We start from the raw sequence: 20,366 nt of genomic DNA, 5'->3' as shown, positions 1-20,366 counted from the left end.
TCAACTCCCGAGTGACACGACCGATATCAAAGAGGATCTAGCATAACTCACTACAAGAAAAGTTCTGATACTCAACGTCAAATTTTCGTCAGGTATGGCCCCTTTTTCTTCGCCTATGGGCCTAAGCCAACGATATGGGTTCTGTGGTCCAAAATGCGTCAGGAAAAGTCCTACCACGGATTTTTCGGTGCGTCGCGTTTGGGCGCCCGTCGGCCACGGAAAATTGGACAGTTGCAGAAGAGTTTTCGGGAGGCCGCTGACTGCTGACGTCATGCAAACTGACACGTGGCAGACGCCGTTAACTGTCAATTAACACCGTGAACCGCCTGAAACCCCGTGGTAGATGGTAGACCCACACAAGGCCTGTCACACCTTAAGCGGGCCGGCCCATTTAGTTTGCGGGTTGGGCCAGCTGACTTAGTTTGACCGGTCAACTAGATAACTGGGCTGGTCTATTAGGTAAGTGGGCCGGGCCTAACCTCTAAGGTTGACTGGTCAAGACTTAAATGGGCCCGCTGTAACCCCAAATACTGGGATATTACAGTACTGTGATGACCCGGCATACCACTGCATGGTGTAGTATGCAAGTCTGATATAACACCAATGAAACACCGTTCCACTAGTATTATATCGCTCAGAGTGGTACAACAGAAACATATGCGGGTCCAAGGCATGTCTATAGAATTACATACATACTCGTTACATAAGATCAAGACATGACCTCCTACTTTACAATGAGGTAAAACTGCAAATAACTCCAGAAGAACGACTCGTAGACTAGACTTATCACAAACTCTAGTTGTAGAGTAATTAACTAGCTATAGAGGCTATGAATAGATTCTAGCTAAAAAAGGAGCTATGTTTAGGAAGCTAGTTCCCTTCTATGGCTAATCTAGGTTTTCTCCTTGTTGGATGTAGTATTTGACTCTTCCGACGAGGTTCCGTCTCTTGAAGTAGTTGTTGACTTCTCGGTCTTCGAGTTGCACCTGTAGATCCTCCTTCGATGCCTCCATATCTAAGCGGGGATTTAAGAGTGGAATGAGTACGAGCGTACTCAACAAGTTCATTATAGGAAAGAGGTGTTTAATGCACTAGCTACGGCATTAGACCGGAAAGTCTAATACCAATGCAGGTTTTCATAACCATTTCTTCAAAAGGTTGCTTTTATTCGGAAGAACTATGTCCGTCGGCCTTCACCGGTTTACTAGAACTTCATGGAGCTCCTTTCCGGCCGCGTTCGCAGTTCCATATCCCGGAACAGGGAGTGACAGGTCACGGTTCTTTACACTCTGCAGAGGTGTGTTGCTTTACCCATAAGAGATCTTAACATTGGTGCCAACCGGGCATATGTTCCCGTCCACACTTCCTTTGGTGTGAGGCCCGGTATAAGGTCTAGCCAATCATGTTCCTCCGCTACCTCGAACACCCACCCTTTGTTGCATACCCCGACCCTGGGTCCTCGTCGGTCCTCTTACACCAATTAAGGATGGACCCCGACCACGACAACAGTTTGGACTCGTTAACCAAACTCCTTCGCCGGTAGCTGCAACCCATCATAGACCACTTACCGTGGGGAATTAGAATGGGATCCCCACCCCACCGCTTGCCCAACCTGGGTCAAGTTTCTACGGTAAGCGCATCCGTTGATGAACGAGAGGTGGAAACACTTTTGACTACTCCGTCCCACTCCGGATCTTATGGTTAACACGGGTATTACGGCACAAGAATCACTTGGCGACATTTGTTGTTTAATCCTAGATGGATATTAACCCTTGCAATGGAACCTCCACCATATCAACACAATCCATGGTTCCATTGCCCACCACATAGTCATATTCATAGTTATGAAAGTAGTGGTTTTGGTTTTTATGCAATAGTGATAATCATAGTACTTTGCAAGTAATTTGATAGAGATACTCAAATGACATGAGCAAGCGATGAACTTGCCTTTCTTGACTGCAAGATTATGCAGGCAAGGTCTTCGATACGTAGTAACTCCAAATTCTGAAATAGCATCATCGTCCGGTAAGGACGATGTTTAAAAGATTGGCAAAGATGCAATAATGCATAAGAATGAGATGAAATCGCTCTAAGCGTGATCTAACCCCGATGATTAAGGATTAGTGAGTTGTATTGATTGGTTTAGGGTGTGTTGCACTTTTAGAGTGATTCACAAACAAGGTTCTTATTCATGTGTGATTATTTGGTATTATAAATAGGTAGATAATAAAGCATAGTAATCAATTGAGCACACAAAGAATGATAATTGGCATAATGTTATCAAGTAGAGAACAGTGGTCAGTTTTAGTACTATATGGCATGGTTAATGATTACTTATTATATAATTCAAAAAGAATAACTTTTGAAGAACATGTTCTCATATAAAGAACAAGTATGATAATTAGGTTTGTGGGGTTCTATGGTTTTCTATGGTTCTAATTGGTTTCTGGAGTAAGTAGTAGATGGATCACGACATAGTTGGATTCATCAATAGCTAGAAATCATATGGTTTTAGTGAAACACATCATAAGCAATTTAGTATATATAGGTGCTATCAAGGTTGGTATACCTTGCTGATGATAGTTGGCTAGGGTTTATAAATCTTATTAGGTATAGTTGATGACTATACTATATTTTCTTCAAAAGAATAACTTTTGAAGAACATACTTCTTAAGTATCTCAATTAGAGTTGGGTTGTCTAGGGCTTACTAGTGGTTTCACTAGATAATGAACAATTGGTTCCTAAATAAGATGGTTTATAAATATCTAACACTAGTAGGGTTCAGTGTGTATGGTATATGATGCACAATATTGGGTATGGTTGCTATTATGGTGCATCCCAAGAGTGTGATGCTAAGCATGGATAACTAATGTGGATGTCTTGGAGAATAGTAACTAGGGTTGGTCCTGTTTGATCAGTTAATCATGAACATATGTAATACCAAAGTATTAGAGATGTGTCTCTATTATTTTATGAAAACTTGGCAATTGTTTAGTCGCTACTATATATGGAGCTATGAATGAAACTAAAGTATCATGATCACATGTTCTAACCTAGGTTTTAGGTTTAGAAGCAAACTAGGTTTCACATGAAATGATAGAGTTAGGGTTTCTAATAGGATTCGGGGTTTTTAAGATTCTCACAAGAAATCATAAGGTGGTTGATGTATTCATTAAGAAATTAGTGTTGCATTTGGAATTTATGGAATTGGTTTTTACTATTTGTCATAAATTGATGAGCAATTGGAGTTGATAAATTTTAAGTTTAAGGTACTGTTGAGTTTAGTATTTACCTTATTAATATTCAGAGTTACTTGAAGAGAAACATAATTAATCCTTTTAATATGTTTCTAGAGTTTGAAGCCATACTTTAAGTGGTTATCAATTTGATCCATGAGCTAATTATTATTAAAGCTAACTTTGAAGAAATGAATAGTTGAGGTTATTATTAATTAGGATTTTCATGTGATAACCATGAAGAAACAATCTTGTTTATATGGAATTTCAATACAAGTAATGTTTAATATTTTCTTGATATGGAAAACATAGACAAGGAAATTATAGGTTTATTAATTAGGTATTTATAGTTTAAGATTTAAAAATTGATGTTCTAAAATTAGTGAAAAGTTCATTTTATTTTTCTTTGACCTTGGTGGTATTTGTTTTCTCGTTTTCACTTGTATTTTATAAATCCTTAATTTTATGAACAAATTACCTATCTTTGGGGTTTCTCATGACTTGATTTATTTAGAAGATAAATAAATAAGTAAACATAATAATAATATTGGTTAAATGATTAATTGGGCTGGCCCAACTGGTTTGGCCCAAACCTGGCCTGGGCCGAACCGACTGGACCTGGTCGAGCCAGGTAAAACACCGGCCCGACCCCTCTCTCTCTCTCGCTCATCCCTCTCACACGCACGCACACGGTCAGCGCCCTCACCTCTCTTCTCACTCGCGTCCACCACGCCCCTGCGGCGGCGCGGCTCGCTCCCGGCCGCTCCTGGCCAACCCCGGCACCGGCATGATGGGGCTTTTGTTCTCCTCGACGATCTCTACCACCTCCCCTTGGTTGATTTGGCCGTTGTGGTCTCAAGCGGTCGGCCCGCCTCCGAAACCCTAACCCCGCCTCCTGTATGTCCGGTAATCGCCGGCCGCGCCTAGCGCTGCCGTCTGCCAACGAGATTCCGGCGAAGTTTTCATCCTCAGCCTCCATTGTCTGGATGCCCTCTCGCTCCCATACTTGTCTCCGATAGCGACGCTCCCGTGCGCCGGCGAGATGGCGGCGGCAGTCCGCAACTCCGGCGCCCTGCGTGCTGGTGCTGCTCTAGCGCCACCTCGTGGTCGCTCTCCTTTATCCCAGCACGCCCCTGCCGCCTCCTCCTCTCTACCACTGCTAACCTCTTCTAGTTATTTTATACTGCGGTGGGTATGGAATGGTGGTGCGGTGCTGTGGTTGGTATGGATCGTGAGAAGGTGTGGGTGATGTGCTGCTAGTGATGGTGGTGATCTGGTGGTGTGGTGCTGCGGTGACAACTTCGTTCTCGACGCCGGTTGGACGGTGTCGCCGACGCAACCCCTGCGTCGCCTACTGCATCTACTTCTCTACATTGCTGTGAGCTAAATCATTCCCTACTCCCCTGTCTTTGGTCATAGTGATATGTGCTGCAATATTGCTGCTTGGGCTAGTTGGCAAAGCTCTTAGTCATGTTACTACGGATTATAGCTTGAATCGTTAAAGCTCGGGTCTATATTGTTGGAGTGCTTAATTGGCAGCTGGTTATATCTATATGCTTTGTCTGGTTTGCGTTGCTTGTCGGAACCGAATGCTTACTATACTCGAAACTCCATATCGGATGCAAATATGTTTGCTGCGAAAGGGACAATTTATTTGATGATTGGCCTGGTAATTTGATTGTGAGCTTATATGGTGGCTTTTCTGCGGCTTATTCTTAGTTAAGCTTAAACATGCTGATAATTGTAGTACTATTTAATTTACTTGTTGGCCCGGAGTATTTTCTAGACTCGGAATAATCCTCTAGAATTTGTTGGTCTGTTAATCTAGTTGCCGTTGTGCATATACTTGTGCCTCTAATTGAATGAACCCTCATCATCGGCACTCTGGATCTAGTGGCTTGTTGGTCAACTTGTATGCATACCTATAAATAGTTGGTATGGTACTATTTGGTTGGCCTGGGATGAATGTCCTGGACCCCAAGTAAACCCTGGTAACATGTTGACAAATGATGGCTGCTTGAATATGATCTAGTTGCTGGTTAGCAACTAAGAAATGATTTTGGTATTGTTGGATTTCTATCGGTGGATCTTGCTGTCCCCTTTTCCTAGCTATGACTGATAAGAACAGATTTATACTTGCTCTTTGGCCTAGCCGATGATGCAAAGGCTGAGGCAAAAATACTGGATAAGAACGGATGCTTTTATGTGGCTTTTTATTTCTCGGTGATGATATTGGCATAGCACCACTATGCCAATCTGAGAGAAATCCATCTCTCCATCCTCTTAGGTAAAAACCTAGTCGAAGGATAGCGAGATGGTTTATTTTGGATACTCCCCTTATCCCCCTGGTGTGACTATGCCAACTAAGAACACGTGATATGCAGATTTGTTGCCTAATAACCTGCGTACTGTAGAACATCTTGATCTTCCGGTCTATTGATCAACCTGCTTCTTGTGGATGGCCTCCTCCTAGCTTCTTGATCTGCTTCCTCCTATTCTGGTTCCTAAGTTCTATTTATTGTTCTTCTTTGAGCTGGTGGAGGATAAAAAGAATTCTTGCTGTTCTATAGCTGCTGATGCCATTCCATTGCGGGTAAGATCAAATAGTTTGGCTGGCTGTGGCTGTGTTGTTCATATAGTGCTGGGATGTTGGCTGTGGGAGTGACAACACACATGTGCATGGGTGTGTGAGCTGCTTTCAGGTGGCCCCTCTCTCCATGTGTAGGTGGTCAAATTGGTTTTCCTTGCTCGCTAGTGCAAGGCACGTACTGGTGCTTGTACTTATCCTGTATTAGCCTTTATTTACGGTACTGCTATGTGTGTAAACCCGTGAGCCTTATCCGATGGTTGAGATCCGGTTAGTGATCTGCTTCTTGAGCATGGCCGAGCAACTAAGATGTAGTTGTATTAACTGATAATGTGTGATTCAATAATAATTAGGCTTTTTGCTTAATTACCAGTGGCTTAGTAATATTTGATTAGGATCATATTGACTTTTCCATGTCAAAATTGATCCAGTAGAAATGATTAGTGGCTTTCTCTTTAAGGAATTTGACTAGATTAGAGGGATGAATTAGTTGCCTTTGTTGCCTAAGATAAGTGGATCAAATACTGTTGCCCTTGTCCCTTATTTGATATGGATCAGATGTGCTCACTTGTCCCTGGTGCCTATTTGCTCATTGTTGCCTAATGATATAAAATGATCCATTGATCCCTCTTATGATCCAGAGATGATACATGATTCCCAAAGCTGCCTAGAAATTGAAATTGATCCCTCTAATCCACAATTTAGATATTAGGACAAGTTCCTAATGTCTAATAGTTGAGTTCCAATTATCAAAATGCCTCATCCTTGATGATGGCGACATTTTAACCATAACCCAATATTTTCCCTTTTTCTTTGTTTTGTTTCTCTTATTGCAGGAAAAGAAGAAGTTTGGAAGATTGGGTAGATCAAGATTTAGTATAGGAATTCTTTTTTATTCTTTTGTAATCTTTCTATATTTCTATTTATGTGACTTGTAAATAGTTGGGTAATGATATTTGTAATAAAGTTTAAATCATTTATTCATTTGAATTATCAAATGTGTGTACTTTTACCTATAATATTTATATACTTGTTTAAATTTCAAATTCCAATTCAAATTCTTATTTGAATTTCTGTTTCCATATTTGAATTTGAATTCAAATTGTTTCCCCCAAAACACATGAGTTCAGAAAGGTCATGTCGAGATTTATCGCACCCACATCGAAGACTAACTCAATTCCACCGATGTAAGAGAAACCTCGATCCCTTTGGAGGTTTTAAACAAAAGCGCGAAAATTCCCGGATTTTCTATGCATGAATGCAATGCACACATCTCGTTTCCTCTTTTTTTGTAACCCCAAATACCGGGATATTACAGTCTCTACCCCTTAAACTAAACTTCGTCCTCGAAGTTTGAACTCTCACACGTTTCCGAAGTGTGGTTCTGACTTATGCAGACTTAAACTTTTCTAGAACTCCGTAGTGATCTCACTGGATATAATTGAATACATCCCTTGTCCCGATTCTTCCTGGAATCCATTAGTGTTTGACATCAAACAACTATTACTTCCTTTACTTCCATGATTTCCTCCAATATTATAAGCTTGTTTCCTTTCTCATTGAATATTCAATGATTGGGACTTCTTCTTGTCCTGACAGTCTTAATTGAGGACTAATTGGATAACAATCTTCTATTTGATAAAATAGGTCTTTGTTTTTCCCTTACTACCAAAATTGCAGTAATGGTACTTAATGGGTCCTAACTATGGAATTGGTCATGATGGTTTATTTTCCTAAGAATGGATTAGACTCATTTAGTCCATCCAATCATGGTTTATAGTTGATACCTCTAACTATTTTGGGTTATTTAGGTTCCATGAAAGGAATCATTCAAATAGACTTTTGTTTTGGTATGGTCAATCTACTTCAGTCTTTGGCCTTCTTGAGCTGTATTTGGTCTATGGTGTTTTCTTCGTCCAACTTCTTTATGCTTGACTTACTTGAGCTTTCGTACTTCTGAGTAAATACTACTCACTTTCTCAAGTTATAGTCCACTTCTTACTTCCTCGAAGTATAAACCTCGGCTTCGGTCGGACTTCCTTCGAAAGTATTGTTCATCAATCTTATGAAAATAGGATCGAACTTCCTCTCAGTTCAGACCTTCCTTTTCTATTATGCTCAAAGTATTGAGTTATTGTACATCCAACTCAATCTTTACTCTACCCCTTAGAGTTTTCTTATGGTCTTCAACTCCTTTTCTTCCAACTATTGGACTTATGATTAGAATATTGGTATAGGTCTTGTTTATAATTTATATTCCTCTAAGGTTTTGCGAAGAAACTTTGTGGTGTATTCACTCAATTGTGGACATCCAATGTGAATCCTTTGACTAAATGTTTATAGATCTAGCTATTTGGCTGACAAGATTTTTATTTGTTCACAAACTTTTGTTACAACTAATTAAATCGTGGACTATTTGTTATACCAACTGATACCAGCTGTGGTTATTATACCAACTGTGGCTGTTTGATATCTAAAAATGGATTCTATTATAGGTTCTGGTCAACTGGACGAAACATCTTCTATTTTATCTTGCAGTATTAATATTATACCAATTGTGGTCTTCTGATATCGACTATGTTCTTCTTATATCTGCTATAGTTTCATATATCATCTTCCTTCATTCAGGGTTTATTTTGCAAGAAAACCACTAGCCGACACTATGAATATAGTATTCTAAGTGATTTCTCATGCATTCCCTCTTCTATGTTGACTATGGATCTGCTTCAGCTTCACCATAATCACCATATTTCTTACCTTCATGCTTCTCATGTACTAAAGTATTCCTCTGTTGAGGTAAAGCATGAATGTTGATTGGCACTTCCTTCAGAGTATTGTGGTTGCTTCCCACAACTTTACTTCCTTTTTCTGATGAACCTTCATCTTGTCTTCAGAATCTTCAGAATTCGTCACTTCCTCACACGAATACCATTACCCTCTAGATCTATAGCATTAAGTAAGAACTTGATATAGCAACATGCATTTGCATATCAAAGTCAAACTTCATGTATGGATCTAGTCAAACAATAAAAATCCAATAAAACCCAAGAAGATTCAGCTTTGTGCATATAATACACACCATCATAAGCCTGAATATGATATAATTGAGTAAGACATCTCTAAACATCAGGCTCTGATGTGTAGTATATAACACCACATAAGATAGGTTTATATCGTGATACTTAGCACGAATATTTGGCATTCTACTATTGGTCTTGACATTTACCTGAATTGCACAATTGCAATGAGATAAACTTGAAACAAAGTGGTCTAGGATAGTTGTGGTTAACCTAATTTTCTTTGGAAGTACTAACTTAGCATCCATTTTGTTGAGGATTACTTCAATGATATGTCTGGTTCTAAAATCACTATTCTAGACACATAACTATTGGAATATAGCTCCTATAGTTCCAAGTTATTGTATCGTAAGGCTATGGGCCTAATGTTCTTGACACAGTTCCCATGGTTTTTGGAACATAATTCTTGCACTATTGTCTAGCACTTGACTTCGTATTATACTCCTCTAAAATACTTATAATGTTCTATTCCATCACATAATGATTCTCAGGTGAATCATATATGATTAACAACTCTACCATGTAAGTAATCATATTTTATTCATATCTCTCTTCCTTATCTCCCATGATTGACTCATCATGGTCTATACTACCTCATATGACTCATAGTTATCACTTACTATCAATTGTTTCACATGTCTAGATAGTTTTACTTACTCATTACTTAACTTGGTCTACATCTTCTATTAGGATATCTTAATTATCTTCATCAATTGATATTACTCCTATTACCAGTCTGGATAACTCTTACTTAATCATAACATATGTTGGTACACATCTTCCACTAGGATATCTTCCTTATGGTTGTATCCTCTCTTTGGACTACCATGTATTGTATATCAACTGTGATCTACTCATCTATTGTTTTAAGGACTTAATGGTATACTATATATTTGGGGATTAGCTGACTAACTTTGCTTAAGAAGGATAGGTAAGAAATGTTGACTCAAGTGTGTCAGGATTATTCTCAAGTGAATATCCATCTCAAGTCATAAGAATTATTTGGTTTACCTAGAACAACTTCCTATAGACACTACCAATCCTATAGGTCTCCTTTAAAGGGTTTTAATCCTAGGGTCAAAGCATTTGCTCTGATACCAAGCTCGTGATGACCCGGCATACCACTCGCATGGTGTAGTATGCAAGTCTGATATAACACCAATGAAACACCGTTCCACTAGTATTATATCGCTCAGAGTGGTACAACAGAAACATATGCGGGTCCAAGGCATGTCTATAGAATTACATACATACTCTGTTACATAAGATCAGCACAGCCTCCTACTTTACAATGAGGTAAAACTGCAAATAACTCCAGAAGAACGACTCGTAGACTAGACTTATCACGAACTCTAGTTGTAGAGTATTTAACTAGCTATAGAGGCTATGAATAGATTCTAGCTAAAAAAGGAGCTATGTTTAGGAAGCTAGTTCCCTTCTATGGCTAATCTAGGTTTTCTCCTTGTTGGATGTAGTATTTGACTCTTCTGACAGGGTTCTGTCTCTTGAAGTAGTTGTTGACTTCTCGGTCTTCGAGTTGCACTGTAGATCCTCCTTCGATGCCTCCATATCTAAGCAGGGGATTTAAGAGTGGAATGAGTACGAGCGTACTCAACAAGTTCATTATAGGAAAGAGGTGTTTAATGCACTAGCTACGGCATTAGACCAGAAAGTCTAATACCAATGCAGGTTTTCATAACCATTTCTTCAAAAGGTTGCTTTTATTCGGAAGAACTATGTCCGTCGGCCTTCACCGGTTTACTAGAACTTCATGGAGCTCCTTTCCGGCCGCGTTCGCAGCTTCCATATCCCGGAACGGGGAGTGACAGGTCACGGTTCTTTACACTCTGCGAGAGGAGTGTTGCTTTACCCATAAGAGATCTTAACCTTGGTGCCAACCGGGCATATGTTCCCGTCCACACTTCCTTTGGTGTGAGGCCCGGTATAAGGTCTAGCCAATCATGTTCCTCCGCTACCTCGAACACCCACCCTTTGTTGCATACCCCGACCCTGGGTCCTCGTCGGTCCTCTTACACCAATTAAGGATGGACCCCGACCACGACAACAGTTTGGGACTCGTTAACCAAACTCCTTCGCCGGTAGCTGCAACCCATCATAGACCACTTACCGTGGGGAATTAGAATGGGATCCCCACCCCACCGCTTGCCCAACCTGGGTCAAGTGTCCACGGTAAGCGCATCCGTTGATGAACGAGAGGTGGAAACACTTTTGACTAATCCGTTGATACGTCTCCGACGTATCGATAATTTCTTATGTTCTATGCCATATTATTGATGATACCTACATGTTTTATGCACACTTTATGTCATATTTGTGCATTTTCTGGAACTAACCTATTAACAAGATGCCGAAGTGCCGATTCTGTTGTTCTACGCTGTTTTTGGTTTCAGAAATCCTAGTAAGGAAATATTCTCGGAATTGAACGAAATCAAAGCCCGAGGGCCTATTTTTCCACGAAGCTTCCGGAAGTCCGAAGACGAGACGAAGAGGGGCCACGGGGTGGCCAAACCCTAGGGCGGCGCGGCCCCACCCCCGGCCGCGCCGGCCTATGGTGTGGGCCCCCGTGCCGCCTCTTGACTTGCCCTTCCGCCTACTTAAAGCCTCCGTGACGAAACCCCCGGTACCGAGAGCCACGATACGGAAAACCTTCCGGAGACGCCGTCGCCGCCGATCCCATCTCGGGGGATCCGAGGAGATCGCCTCCCGGCACCCTCGCCGGAGAGGGGAATCATCTCCCGGAGGACTCTACGCCGCCATGGTCGCCTCCGGAGTGATGAGTGAGTAGTCTACCCCTGGACTATGGGTCCATAGCAGTAGCTAGATGGTTGTCTTCTCCCCATTGTGCTATCATTGTCGGATCTTGTGAGCTGCCTAACATGATCAAGATCATCTATCTGTAATTCTATATGTTGTGTGTGTCGGGATCCGATGGATAGAGAATACTATGTCATGTTAATTATCAAGTTATTATACATGTGTTGTTTATGATCTTGCATGCTCTCTGTTACTAGTAGAGGCTCGGCCAAGTTTTTACTTTTAACTCCAAGAGGGAGTACTTATGCTCGATAGTGGGTTCATGCTCGCATTGACACACGGGACAGGTGACGTAAAGTTCTAAGGTTGTGTTGTGCTTGTTGCCACTAGGGATAAAACATTGGCGCTATGTCCGAGGATGTAGTTGTTGATTACATTACGCACCATACTTAATGCAATTGTCTCGTTGTTTAGCAACTTAATACTGGAGGGGGTTCGGATGATAACCTGAAGGTGGACTTTTTAGGCATAGATGCAGTTGGATGGCGGTCTATGTACTTTGTCGTAATGCCCAATTAAATCTCACTATACTTATCATGTCATGTATGTGCATTGTTAGAGCATCTCCACTCGTCCCCCCGAACAGGCCCCCGGCGAGCGTTTTTTCCATCCGGACGGCGTAATTCGGCCCAGTCGCGCCCCCGGTTCCTCGTTTTCGTCCGGATTTGGGCCTAAATCCATCCGGCGATCCCACGACATCCCCGGCCCCCGGGAGCGCTCGGGGACTCCGGACGAGTGAAAAGCGGGCGTGGACCCAACTTGTCGGCGACAATGGCCTCCGATCTACGGCAAAACCCTCGTCTTCCCGATCTACGGCAAAACCCTCGTCTTCCCGATCTACGGCAATACCCTCGTCGAACGAAAGCTTTGAACTCTCAAGTGGTGCAACATAGATAGATTATATATATATTTCGAATATAATTCGAATAAACATAGAAATTACATATAAAAACTTTAAAACTAAACTACTTCTTCTTCTTCTTAGAAGGCCCCGCCTCATCGTCGTCGCGGCGACGCTTCCGGCTCGTCACCTCCTCGTCGGAGGAAGTTGAGTCCTCCTCGTCGTCGTCCTCATCGGCCTCTTCGTCCTCCTCCTCCTCGCTCCTCCTCCTGCTCCTGCTCCTCCTCCTCTTCCTCGGCCTCTTCCTCGGCCTCGCTCCACGGCCTCTTCGTCCTCCTCCTCGTCGTCAAACTCGTCCTCGCTGGCCGGCGGGGGGGGAATCGTCGGCTGCCGGACGATGCAGCTGGATCCCACCAATGGCGCCATCCGGGCGGCTTCCCCTCGCTGTCGGTGTCCGATGGCCAAGAGATATCGCTCATGGTTGACGGAGGATGGTGACGAGAGAACGGATGAATGGCTCAGCCCGTCGAAAACCGTTTATGTAGGTCTCTCGACGAAAGAGAGCGCCGGTTGCTCTTCCGCGGAGTTCGTGCTCCATTACGGCGGTTCTCGCATCGAGGCCACTTCGACCGTTCCCGACGAGTCGTTTCGGCTCTCCAGTCCACTTCGCGACGGTTCAATGCGGCGAGGGAACTCCGACGATTGCCCTTCCCGGTGACTCGCACCGTCGCTATGCACGCGGTGGGTGCGCGTCCATGGGCTCGCGGCTGGAAAAATGGGCCTCCCCAGGCCAAAAACTACATCCATCCGGCGCTAAATTTCGCCGGATTTGGGCGTGGGGAGCCCAAACGAGTGGGGATGCTCATGCCCTCTCTATTTGTCAATTGCCCGACTGTAATTTGTTCACCCAACATGCTTTTATCTTATGGGAGAGACACCTCTAGTGAACTGTGGACCCCGGTCCATTCTTTAATACTGAAATACAAATCTGCTCGCAATACTTGTTTCTATCGTTTTCTCTCGCAAACAATCATCTTCCACACAATACGGTTAATCCTTTGTTACAGCAAGCCGGTGAGATTGACAACCTCACTTTTTCGTTGGGGCAAAGTACTTTGGTTGTGTTGTGCTGGTTCCACGTTGGCGCCGGAATCCCTGGTGTTGCGCCGCACTACATCCCGCCGCCATCAACCTTCAACGTGCTTCTTGGCTCCTCCTGGTTCGATAAACCTTGGTTTCTTTACGAGGGAAAACTTGCTCGCTGTGCGCATCATACCTTCCTCTTGGGGTTGCCCAACGAACGTGTGAAATACACGCCATCAAGCTCTTTTTCTGGCGCCGTTGTCGGGGAGATCAAGACACGCTGCAAGGGGAGTCTCCACTTCTCAATCTCTTTACTTTGTTTTTGTCTTGCTTTATTTTATTTACTACTTTGTTTGCTGCACTATATCAAAAACACAAAAAAATTAGTTGCTAGTTTTACTTTATTTGCTATCTTGTTTGCCATATCAAAAACACAAAAAAAATTAGTTACTTGCATTTACTTTACTTAATTCATCATGTTTCCTTTTAATTTTACCACAAAGAACATACCGGTAGGACAAGGGTCTATAATTGGGAGGAACAATATAGAAGAATTTTTCACCCATGTTAGTACCGTTGAAGATTTTGAAGATAGACACTTGGTAGACCTTGCTCCCACTTATGAAATTCGTCTGCTGTTGCTTTAGTTCGCTCGTTGGAAACTAAATTTGTTAATCTCAATCCTATAATCCAACACATGTTTCTTACACTTGGTGATATGGAAGAGGGGGAAAAGAAAGATTTTGTTTTAGAAACCCTTCTTAGAGAATTTGGTGGTCTAGCAAGAGAGGCTAGAAAAGTCTTCGCTAAATTTAATATGCTTGGTTCTCATACTAATTTTGTTAGCCTTCTTGAAAAAATGGATATGGATAGGATAAGGTACACTAATAATGCTAATGCTGGTGGGGAGATCAAAGCACCAATACCATGTAAACTCCTAGCTATGAATGATGCACTAGAACATAACTATGCTTGGCTTGTTCCTGAAAATTTGTTCGATGAGAGTAGCAAGCCCAAGACTAATGAGAAGGGAGATGCTGAAACATATGTATCCAATATACTATGCATGGTTGAGAAAACTCCAAACCCCGCTGTAGGTGCACCACCCTTCGATAATACTTGAGTTACACTTTACGCGCCTAGGCTGAAAGGCGTTAAAGAAAAGCGCTTATGGGAGACAACCCATGTTTTTACCTACAGTACTTTGTTTTTATTTTGTGTCTTGGAAGTTGTTTACTACTGTAGCAACCTCTCCTTATCTTAGTTTTATGTTTTGTTGTGCCAAGTAAAGTCTTTGATAGAAAAGTAAGTACTAGATTTGGATTACTGCGCGAAACAGATTTCTTTGCTCGTCACGAATCTGGGTCTAATTCTCTGTAGGTAACTCAGAAAATTATGCCAATTTACGTGAGTGATCCTCAGATATGTACGCAACTTTCATTCAATTTGAGCATTTTCGTTTGAGCAAGTCTGGTGGCCTAATAAAATCCATCTTTACGGACTGTTCTGTTTTGACAGATTCTGTCTTTTATTTCGCATTGCCTCTTTTGCTATGTTGGATGAATTTCTTTGATCCATTAATGTCCAGTAGCTTTATGCAATGTCCAGAAGTGTTAAGAATGATTGTGTCACCTCTGAACATGTGAATTTTTATTATGCACTAACCCTCTAATGAGTTGTTTCGAGTTTGGTGTGGAGGAAGTTTTCAAGGATCAAGAGAGGAGTATGATGCAATATGATCAAGGAGAGTGAAAGCTCTAAGCTTGGGGATGCCCCGGTGGTTCACCCCTGCATATATTAAGAAGACTCAAGCGTCTAAGCTTGGGGATGCCCAAGGCATCCCCTTCTTCATCAACAACATTATCGGGTTCCTCCCCCGAAACTATATTTTTATTCGGCCACATCTTATGTACTTTGCTTGGAGCGTCGGTTTGTTTTTGTTTTTGTTTTGTTTGAATAAAATGGATCCTAGCATTCACTTTATGGGAGAGAGACACGCTCCGCTGTTGCATATGGACAAATATGTCCTTAGGTTCTACTCATAGTATTCATGGCGAAGTTTCTTCTTCGTTAAATTGTTATATGGTTGGAATTGGAAAATGCTACATGTAGTAACTCTAAAATGTCTTGGATAATTTGATACTTGGCAATTGTTGTGCTCATGTTTAAGCTCTTGCATCATATACTTTGCACCCATTAATGAAGAAATACTTAGAGCTTGCTAATTTGGTTTGCATATTTGGTTTCTCTAGAGTCTAGATAACATCTAGTATTGAGTTTTGAACAACAAGGAAGACGGTATGGAGTCTTATAATGTTTACCATATGTCTTTTATGTGAGTTTTGCTGTACCGTTCATCCTTGTGTTTGTTTCAAATAACCTTGCTAGCCTAAACCTTGTATCGAGAGGGAATACTTCTCATGCATCCCAAATACTTGAGCCAACCACTATGCCATTTGTGTCCACCATACCTACCTACTACATGGTATTTATCCGCCATTCCAAAGTAAATTGCTTGAGTGCTACCTTTAAAACTCCATCATTCACCTTTGCAATATATAGCTCATGGGACAAATAGCTTAAAAACTATTGTGGTATTGAATATGTACTTATGCACTTTATCTCTTATTAAGTTGCTTGTTGAGCGATAACCATGTTTCGGGGACGCCATCAACTATTCTTTGTTGGATATCATGTGAGTTGCTATGCATGTCCGTCTTGTCCGAAGCAAGAGAGATCTACCACCTTCATGGTTGGAGCATGCATGTTGTTAGAGAAGAACTTTGGGCCGCTAACTAAAGCCATGATTCATGGTGGAAGTTTCAGTTTGGACACATATCCTCAATCTCATATGAGAATAATAATTGTTGCCACATGCTTATGCATAAAAGAGGAGTCCATTATCTGTTGTCCATGTTGTCCCGGTATGGATGTCTAAGTTGAGAATAATCAAAAGCGAGAAATCCAAAATGCGAGCTTTCTCCTTAGACCTTTGTACAGGCGGCATGGAGGTACCCCATTGTGACACTTGGTCAAAACATGTGCATTGCAAAGATCCGGTAGTCCAAGTTAATTAGGACAAGGTGCGGGCACTATTAGCATACTATGCATGAGACTTGCAACTTGTAAGATATAACTTTCATAACTCATATGCTTTATTACTACCGTTGACAAAATTGTTTCATGTTTTCAAAATAAAAGCTCTAGCACAAATATAGCAATCGATGCTTTCCTCTTTGAAGGACCATTCTCTTTACTTTTATGTTGAGTCAGTTCACCTATTTCTCTCCACCTCAAGAAACAAACGCTTGTGTGAACTGTGCATTGATTCCTACATACTTGCATATTGTACTTGTTATACTACTCTATGTTGACTATTATCCATGAGATATACATGTTACAAGTTGAAAGCAACCGCTGAAACTTAATCTTCCTTTGTGTTGCTTCAATACCTTTACTTTGATTTATTGCTTTATGAGTTAACTCTTATGCAAGACTTATTAATGCTTGTCTTGAAGTACTATTCATGAAAAGTCTTTGCTTTATGATTCACTTGTTTACTCATGTCATCACCATTGTTATGATCGCTGCATCCACTACATATGTTTACAAATAGTATGATCAAGGTTATGATGGCATATCACTTCGAAATTATCTTTGTTATCGTTTTACCTCGCTCGGGACGAGCGGAACTAAGCTTGGGGATGCTTGATACGTCTCCGACGTATCGATAATTTCTTATGTTCTATGCCATATTATTGATGATACCTACATGTTTTATGCACACTTTATGTCATATTTGTGCATTTTCTCGGAACTAACCTATTAACAAGATGCCGAAGTGCCGATTGCTTGTTTTCTCGCTGTTTTTGGTTTCAGAAATCCTAGTAAGGAAATATTCTCGGAATTGAACGAAATCAAAGCCCAGGGGCCTATTTTTCCACGAAGCTTCCGAAGTCCGAAGACGAGACGAAGAGGGGCCACGGGGTGGCCAAACCCTAGGCGGCGCGGCCCCACCCCCGGCCGCGCCGGCCTATGGTGTGGGCCCCCGTGCCGCCTCTTGACTTGCCCTTCCGCCTACTTAAAGCCTCCGTGACGAAACCCCCGGTACCGAGAGCCACGATACGGAAAACCTTCCGGAGACGCCGTCGCCGCCGATCCCATCTCGGGGATCCAGAGATCGCCTCCGGCACCCTCGCCGGAGAGGGGAATCATCTCCCGGAGGACTCTACGCCGCCATGGTCGCCTCCGGAGTGATGAGTGAGTAGTCTACCCCTGGACTATGGGTCCATAGCAGTAGCTAGATGGTTGTCTTCTCCCCATTGTGCTATCATTGTCGGATCTTGTGAGCTGCCTAACATGATCAAGATCATCTATCTGTAATTCTATATGTTGTGTTTGTCGGGATCCGATGGATAGAGAATACTATGTCATGTTAATTATCAAGTTATTATACATGTGTTGTTTATGATCTTGCATGCTCTCCGTTACTAGTAGAGGCTATGGCCAAGTTTTTACTTTTAACTCCAAGAGGGAGTACTTATGCTCGATAGTGGGTTCATGCCTGCATTGACACCGGGACGATGCGATGAAAGTTCTAAGGTTGTGTTGTCGTTGTTGCCACTAGGGATAAAACATTGGCGCTATGTCCGAGGATGTAGTTGTTGATTACATTACGCACCATACTTAATGCAATTGTCCGTTGTTTAGCAACTTAATACTGGAGGGGGTTCGGATGATAACCCGAAGGTGGACTTTTTAGGCATAGATGCGAGTTGGATGGCGGTCTATGTACTTTGTCGTAATGCCCAATTAAATCTCACTATACTTATCATGTCATGTATGTGCATTGTTATGCCCTCTCTATTTGTCAATTGCCCGACTGTAATTTGTTCACCCAACATGCTTTTATCTTATGGGAGAGACACCTCTAGTGAACTGTGGACCCCGGTCCATTCTTTAATACTCGAAATACAAATCTGCTTGCAATACTTGTTTTACTTGTTTTCTCTGCAAACAATCATCTTCCACACAATACGGTTAATCCTTTGTTACAGCAAGCCGGTGAGATTGACAACCTCACTTGTTTCGTTGGGGCAAAGTACTTTGGTTGTGTTGTGCGAGGTTACACGTTGGCGCCGGAATCCCCGGTGTTGCGCCGCACTACATCCCGCCGCCATCAACCTTCAACGTGCTTCTTGGCTCCTCCTGGTTCGATAAACCTTGGTTTCTTTCTGAGGGAAAACTTGCTGCTGTGCGCATCATACCTTCCTCTTGGGGTTGCCCAACGAACGTGTGAAATACACGCCATCATCCGTCCCACTCCGGATCTTATGGTTAACACGGGTATTACGGCACAAGAATCACTGGCGACATTTGTTGTTTAATCCTAGATGAATATTAACCCTTGCAATGGAACCTCCACCATATCAACACAATCCATGGTTCCATTGCCCACCACATAGTCATATTCATAGTTATGAAAGTAGTGGTTTTGGTTTTTATGCAATAGTGATAATCATAGTACTTTGCAAGTAATTTTATAGAGATACTCAAATGACATGAGCAAGCGATGAACTTGCCTTTCTTGACTGCAAGATTATGCAGGCAAGGTCTTCGATACGTAGTAACTCCAAATTCTGAAATAGCATCATCGTCCGGTAAGGACGATGTTTAAAAGATTGGCAAGGATGCAATAATGCATAAGAATGAGATGAAATCGCTCTAAGCGTGATCTAACCCCGATGATTTAGGATTAGTGAGTTGTATTGATTGGTTTAGGGTGTGTTGCACTTTTAGAGTGATTCACAAACAAGGTTCTTATTCATGTGTGATTATTTGGTATTATAAATAGGTATATAATAAAGCATAGTAATCAATTGAGCACACAAAGAATGATAATTGGCATAATGTTATCAAGTAGAGAACAGTGGTCAGTTTTAGTACTATATGGCATGGTTAATGATTACTTATTATATAATTCAAAAAGAATAACTTTTGAAGAACATGTTCTCATATAAAGAACAAGTATGATAATTAGGTTTGTGGGGTTCTATGGTTTTCTATGGTTCTAATTGGTTTCTGGAGTAAGTAGTAGATGGATCACGACATAGTTGGATTCATCAATAGCTAGAAATCATATGGTTTTAGTGAAACACATCATAAGCAATTTAGTATATATAGGTGCTATCAAGGTTGGTATACCTTGCTGATGATAGTTGGCTAGGGTTTATAAATCTTATTAGGTATAGTTGATGACTATACTATATTTTCTTCAAAAGAATAACTTTTGAAGAACAGACTTCTTAACTAATAAGAAGTATCTCAATTAGAGTTGGGTTGTCTAGGGCTTACTAGTGGTTTCACTAGATAATGAACAATTGGTTCCTAAATAAGATGGTTTATAAATATCTAACACTAGTAGGGTTCGAGTGTGTATGGTATATGATGCACAATATTGGGTATGGTTGCTATTATGGTGCATCCCAAGAGTGTGATGCTAAGCATGGATAACTAATGTGGATGTCTTGGAGAATAGTAACTAGGGTTGGTCCTGTTTGATCGGTTAATCATGAACATATGTAATACCAAAGTATTAGAGATGTGTCTCTATTATTTTATGAAAACTTGGCAATTGTTTAGTCGCTACTATATATGGAGCTATGAATGAAACTAAAGTATCATGATCACATGTTCTAACCTAGGT

The sequence above is a fragment of the Lolium rigidum genome, chromosome 1 (genome assembly GCF_022539505.1).
Source record: "Lolium rigidum isolate FL_2022 chromosome 1, APGP_CSIRO_Lrig_0.1, whole genome shotgun sequence".
NCBI lineage: Eukaryota > Viridiplantae > Streptophyta > Magnoliopsida > Poales > Poaceae > Lolium > Lolium rigidum.
Note: the sequence above shows the minus strand (reverse complement) of the source record.